Raw genomic sequence first — 6,764 nt, forward strand, 5'->3', positions numbered from 1 at the left:
AAGGTGTACCTACCGTGCGGTGCAATTTCGGTGATCAGCCGTAATTGTTGATGCAAAATATCAACTGCCTCGATTAATCAACTGCGCTGCCTTGATCTGCCTCAATATAACTTTGATGCTGCTTCTGTACTGCTGCTATTAACTGTCACAGAAATGCCGTTGCACACACGCACGTAATTGTCCCAAGAAAACTTAATATTGGCGAAACAAAGTGAAAAACACAAATCGGCGGTAAACTCGCGTGAACAGCTGAGGCGTAACTGCTTATTTAAAAGATCGCGCGCCTCCTCTCTCTCTTAATTGTTCGAACTAACGCGCGAGAAGCAGAATCGCGAACGGATCGATTAATTAAATCGACTACCGTTGCAGACTGTTTTGAAAAGTGGAAACATCGATGGAACCGTGTTATTCAATCAAGTGGGGATTACTTTCAAGGATACCACCCACCAGATGATAAAGAATAACGCTAGCACGAAAATATAAAGGTAGGCCCGATACTTTCCGGACAGACCTCGTAGTGTGTTGATTTTCTCTCGTTTACTACTATTTTCCATGAGTTAAGCCAGTAATATAAATGTGGATTTATGTATTCCTGTAATATTTCTGTTGATATTTTTACTTCATGATGTGTTGTTAGAATTGCTGTATCATCAGCATAAGTTGCTGTTATAGTGCTTGGGGACTTTGGTGGATCCGACGTGTATAGCAGGTATAGTGTTGGGCCTAAAACACATCCCTGTGGCAATCCTGCTTTCATTGCTTGACGCGACGATATTTTATCATTTATTTTAACTTGGAATAACCTGTTATGGAGATATACTTTTAATAACTTAAGTGACGTTCACGAAATATTCCCTTGAGTTTATACAGAAACCTATTGTGTCAGACTTTGTCAAACGCCTGAGCGACATCGAGAAATATGCCTGTGCAGTATTGTTTGTCTTTGATGGCTTTTCTCGCAACGTTAACAATTCTGTTAATATGTTCGATCGTTGAGCGATTGCATTTAAATCTGAACTGATGATCTGGTATAAGTTTTTTATTAACAATCATTGGGCTAATTCTAATTACGATTAATTTTTCGAAGACTTTTGCCAGTATTGATAATAGACTGATTGGTCTATATGAAGTAACAAGTGTCGTTTCTTTACCGGGCTAAGGTATTAATATAATCTCTGCTATTTTCCATCGAGAGGGAAAATAGCAAAGGCGGAAACATGCATTTAAATCTATTGTTATATATCTTATTGCTATTAAGGGTAGTTTTTTGATCATTTTTTCTATAATTTTATCATATCCGGGAGTTTTTTTGCAATTGATATTGTTAATTATTTGTAATACTTCCTTTAATTTCACTGTTTTTATTGGTATATCTTCTTGAATATCTGAGTTTTCTAATAGAATTTTTTCTTCTTGTCCAGTGATTAACCTTTGATGAGGTTTAAAGACTGAGTATGGATGATTTGCGAACATTTCTGTTTTCTCCTCGTCAGATCTGGCCTAATTATCAGTTTTTTCTGATAGGTGGTATAAATGAGGTCGGTCTCCTAAATCGTTTAGTTACTTTCTATAATGAGTAATCCGTTATTTCTGTTGGACTGAGAGCTTTTAGACTATTTTGCATCTGTTTATTTTTGTCTTCGTATAACATTTTCTTTCAATCTTTAATTGCTATATTTAGTTTCTTTTTTTATTGAGTCGATTTTTTTATTTGGTACTTTTTTCTGAGTAATCTCTTTTCTTTTATTTTTTAGCAATATTTTTCGATATGATTCGCTGTATTTTTTTACTATTTGCAGTAGTGGAGTACTTACAAATAGCTTCAGTTAGGATTAACTTTAAAGTTGTAATGCTGCTTTCTATGTCAGTAGCTGTTTTAAGTGGAACATTGCATGTTAAACGTTTCTCAATAAAGAAACTGTATTTATTCCAGTTAGTTATTGTGAAGTTGTTTTTATTTTGATTTACTTGCGAGTGTAGTGATTTATACTGGAGAGTGATCTGATGTTAAGTCCAAGCATGAAGATGTTTCAAAATATTTTTTCTTTACAACTTTTACTATTGCAAAGTCAATTAAGTTCGGTAACTTGTTGATAACAATTGGCTAGTATGTTGATTCATCGGTTGATATTGGAAAACAGTTGTTTTTTTCGTATAGCATCGTCTTTACGATACTTTTATTCTGCCTCTATAAGTAGGAGTCGATGGTCTGGATCACTGGTGTTTCGCATTGTAGTCACCTCAAGCAATAAAGCGATTTCCTAATGTTTTGAAGTCTGCCCAGTATTCTTTTGTTATTGCTTTATTGGGAGGACAACATACAGTTGATACTGCGAAGGGGCCGTTGCTATCGCTTATGATGATACTAGTTGCTTCAAAATAAATTTCACTTGAGTGTGCGTGTACAAAATGTTTTATTTTCATTTTAATTAATATCGTTGTTCCTCCATGGGCTTTGTTGAGTGAGTAATTCGTGTTATGTACAGTGTAATTTGGAATTTGTAGGTAGTTTTTGTTGGTAAAATGTGTTTCTGTTATTATCATGATGTTAATATCTTCGTAGATTAAAAATACTTTGAATTCTAGAATTCTCTGCATTAATCCGTTTGCGTTCCAGGTACTTATTTTCAGTGAATTTATTAAGCTAATTTATTCACTAATGTTGTTAACAGATTTAACATAGTGTCCATCCTTTGCATTAGTTTTTCCATCATGAGTTCGAGTTTATTTCTACAGGGTGTCCCATTTTAAAGGAACCACCCCGAAATTTTCTACGGTTGGCTGTCTATAAAAAAATTGTTCAGACAAAAGTTGTTTGGAATAGTGAGGGACACCTTTTCTAGAAATCTGATTTGACCTTGAGATTTATTTTCAAGGTCATTTCAAGGTCAGAGTTATTTTTTGAATAGGAACCTATAATTTTGATCCCGGATTAGGAAAGAGCGAGAAATTTTACGTTCAGATAAGGTATTAGGTGTGGGGTGCGGTTAACCCCCCTCTCGCGTAAGGTCATGTAGGGGTCAAAATTATTATTTTCTTCATCTATGCACAGGGATGATCGGGCAAGGGTAAGATTAATTTTAATAACCCAATAATTTGCAGGTAATATCTTGCCCCCCCCCCAACCCAATAACTAGACGGTAATATCTTGCTGCAGCACGATATCGGCCTTGACCGTCAAAATTACCCAGGGGGGCTTCGGTACCCAAACCACGTGAGAATCCGAATCATTGATCGAAGAGAAAGACGTCGATCACAAATATGCAGAAATCGTCGTCGCATTATGAGACAGAACGGCGATGATCCACGAACTCTCGATGTTTTGGCAATGGTTGAGTTGGATCATCATATGTCTTTGCGTGAAATGTAGAGACATACTGGAATCCCAAGAACAATAGCCGGTAGAATTTTGCGGCTTCATAGATTTCATCCGTATCACATAAGTTTGACTCAAGCTTTGATGCCAGATGATCTCCGCCGCAGATTCGAATTCTGTAATTGGGCACAAGCAAGGATTCGTGAAGATCCTGAATTTTTCAGATACGTAATGTTTTCGGACAAAGCTACATTTCATAGTACCGTATTTTCCGGTGTATACGACGCACCGGTGTATAAGACGCACCCCAAAATTTGAAGGCACATTTTGAGAAAAAATGAAAATTTTGATAAAAATTTAGTTTCGAGGAAAAAAATTCGTTTAATTGTAATAAAGCACGTCTTTTTTGTGAATTAAAGTTAATTACGGGATGATAAAAAAATATTGATATCTGTTAGCCGACGATGATTAGATACATTGCCGTTGCATATCTCTTACCACGGGGAGGTCGACAATCAAAAGAGACATTTTCTATTTTTTTTGTTTTTTATTGTTTTTTTTATTTATTTTTTCGATTTTTGTTGTTTTTCAAAGTTTTTTTTGCATTTTTTAAATATTTTTTGTTGTTTTTTTGTATTTATTTTTGATTTTGTTGTGTTTTATTTATTTTTGTTGTTTTTTTGATGAAATTTTTATCTTACAGAATCTAACAAATGAGACCGAAATTGATCAAGAACCAGAAGTGCTTTTTTCTTCAAGAATCCGCCTTGTCTTCTACACCAGACTTTATGTATCCAAATTTTCTTACCACCTTCATCCATCCATCCTTTTGGGTATACATGCACTATTACACCTGTCGGTATCCTTAGGCATAGTTTTACGTTTAAAAATGATCATTGGAAGTAGCTTTACATCATCAGCACAGCAAGCAAGAACCACGGTGTAGTGGAATTGTTCATGACCACTTGTCTTTATCGTAATCGGTTTTTGTCCTTTTTTCGAAACACTTTTAGTTGACGGAACATCGAAGTTCATAGGTGTTTCATCCATATTTGCTTTCTGTCCGATTTCAAAACTCATTGCTTGTCTACGGTGAATTATATTCCGGTGAAAAGAGAGAATTTTGTCTTCGTACTATTTTGGCATTTTTTGACAAATTTTTGTTTTCACTCGTATAGCTAAACCATTGCGTTTCATGTAGCGGTGACATCATGAAGGACTTCCTTTAAAATCATTTATTTGACTTTTTAAAGCTACTTTTTGTGTATGTATGCGTATCATTTTCGTTGAAACAGCTAAGCTTTTGGAACGATTATCTTCAATCCATTGTTTAACTTCATCCTCTAATATAAGCCACTTGCTTTTTTACCACATTGCGCATGCTTTGATTTATGCAATTTAATCAAATTACTCTTCTGCGAACGCCAAAGCTTTTTTTCCTTAGTTTTTTCCCTTCGGTGGTGGGCCGAAATGATCTTCGGCAGTTCTATTGCCATGTTCTTCAGCAAATTTGATCACATTCAATTTGTAGCACGCTGTGTACGATTTTCGTTTGTTAGTTTCGCTCATATTGGAATTCAAGTCAGTCTCTTACTTCAAAAAACACTTTCAAAATTATATTGAAATAAACGATGCAACAAAAATACCGTTTTTATAAAAAATCTCGTATTAATTATCTAGTATATTATGCGACGTTTTTTGATCCCAAGTGGCATATAGGTAATAGGTATTTTTTATCATCCTCAGACATAAAGTACGTTTACTATATATTATTGAAATAATAAAGAACTTACCTATTAAATAAGTAATCACTCTGTCATTGGCTAGTTTTGAAAGATATTCATAGTTAGTGAGGGTTGTCTAATTGCTACTATTCAGGCGCACGTTTTAGTTAGGTTAGTGGATTTGGGGTGTCTTACATTCGGTGTATAAGACGCAGGCTGGTTTTGGAGTCAGGTTTGACGGTAAAAAGGTGCGTCTTATACACCGGAAAATACGGTAATAGGCAACTCAATCGCCATAATAGTCATTATTGGTCTATCCAGAACCCTCATTGAGTGTGTCATGTTGATAATCAGCATAGATGATGCCTCGTAGTTTGGTGCGGTATAATCAATGGTTATCTGATAGGACCTTATTTTTTCGATGGGAATGTCAACGGCGCAGCATATCTTAATTTCCTGCAGAATAAATTACCAGAATTATTGGAAGATGTGGACTTGGAAACAAGACGACGATTATGGCTTCAACAGGACGGTGCACCGTGTCATCACTCACTAATAGTTCGTCACTTTTTTAACCAGCGATACCGAAGGCGATGGATAGGCGTTGGCAGTGACATTACTGGGTGGTGTCCATGATCACCAGATCTAATAAGTCCAGATTTCTTTTTGTGATGTTCGTATCACTTATAAATAAAATAATTCGAACTCTCGTAATCTAGCTAATGAGTAAGAATTTGTTTCCAATGATTTTACTCTAATTGTCAAGAAAATAGATAAATGAATCAAATATAATAAATTAGTAAATCAAATATACATAAGTAAGTGCAATATATCGAGGAAAGTCAGACAATGCCCTAGTTTCTTATGGTGCGAATTGTCCCATAAGCAGAGCTAAAGTCTTTCTTTGATAGGATATAATTCGCCCCAAGTTTCTTATAGCGCGAGATGTTCTATAAGTCGAGATCAAATTATAAGGAAAGGATAGTCTTGCTTAGTTAATCACAATGAGAGAAAGAACTTAGGTATTAATCCAAGTTTATTCAGACTCCTGCGCTCACTTTGCAAGGCTAGAAGTGAATGCTAGCCCGTGCAAAGGTAGGCCTATTTATATATATACTCGTTTCCCGAGGAAGTACTAGGTACATCTTGTAAAATCGGTTTTGCAATATTCTTATTTTTATTTGCTTTATTATTCTTATTATTCGACTTACTATTTTCAATTGTTATGCTATTAATTTGTTGTTCTCCGCCGCTATCTTTTTGAGCATGACGTGAACTAATATAATCATCATTATCCAAAGAAGATAAAATTTTAATAAATTCTAATATCTTTTTTATATGTCTAGCTTGAACTAATAAACGTACATCTCTATCAAAATGTCGAGATAATTTATCTATTAATTCTTCTTCATCTAGATTTTCATTTATATCAAAAGCTAAATTAATTTTACGTATAGCATAATTATAACATGATAATTTTCCACCAAAATATTTTCCAAATTCTATTTCGCGAGTAATATTTCTACGTATTTCAGCGTTCCAAAATTTTTCTTTAAATAACATTTCAAAATCTTCAAAATTACAATTTCACGCTGTACTAAGTCATACCAAGAAGAATTTACTCCCGTCATAGATTGAGATAACAAACATAACAATTGAGCAGTATTGTAATTACTTGCTTGCAAATAACGTTTGAGATCATTTAAATACTTTACTGGTCGATA

Source organism: Phymastichus coffea, unplaced genomic scaffold, assembly GCF_024137745.1.
Source record: "Phymastichus coffea isolate CEN01 unplaced genomic scaffold, Cenicafe_Pcof_1.1 PCOF00004, whole genome shotgun sequence".
Classification (NCBI taxonomy): Eukaryota; Metazoa; Arthropoda; class Insecta; order Hymenoptera; family Eulophidae; genus Phymastichus; species Phymastichus coffea.